The 341-nt window shown below is 74.2% G+C and overlaps 1 protein-coding gene across 1 annotated transcript in view; it reads right to left on the bottom strand.

Annotated features, from left to right (window-relative positions):
* The window catches only part of TTC16 (tetratricopeptide repeat domain 16), a 22,036-nt gene that overhangs the window by 16,657 nt on the left and 5,038 nt on the right, over nucleotides 1-341 (bottom strand). The gene's annotated exons all lie outside the window — the stretch shown is intronic.

Here is a 341-nt window from a genome sequence, read left to right as displayed (position 1 = left end):
GGAAGGGAGGAGGGAGGAAGGGGGAAGGGAGGAGGGAGGAAGGGGGAAGGGAGGAGGGAGGAAGGGGGGAGGGAGGAAGGGCAAAGGGAGGAGGGAGGAAGAGGGATGGGAGGAAGGGAAAAGGGAGGGAGAAAGGGAGGAGGGAGGAAGGGGGAAGGGAGGAGGGAGGAAGGGGGAAGGGAGGAGGGAGGAAGGGGGAAGGGAGGAGGGAGGAAGGGGGAAGGGAGGAGGGAGGAAGGGGGGAGGGAGGGGGGGGGAGGGGGGGGGGGGGGGGGGGGGGGGGGGGGGGGGGGGGGGGGGGGGGGGAGGGGTGGGGGGGGAAGGGGGGGGGGGGGGGGGGG

Source organism: Hylobates moloch, unplaced genomic scaffold (genome assembly GCF_009828535.3).
Source record: "Hylobates moloch isolate HMO894 unplaced genomic scaffold, HMol_V3 SCAFFOLD_10, whole genome shotgun sequence".
In the NCBI taxonomy this organism is placed as follows: Eukaryota; Metazoa; Chordata; class Mammalia; order Primates; family Hylobatidae; genus Hylobates; species Hylobates moloch.
The sequence above is the reverse complement of the archived record's forward strand: the minus strand, read 5'-3'. Positions and strand labels throughout refer to the sequence as shown.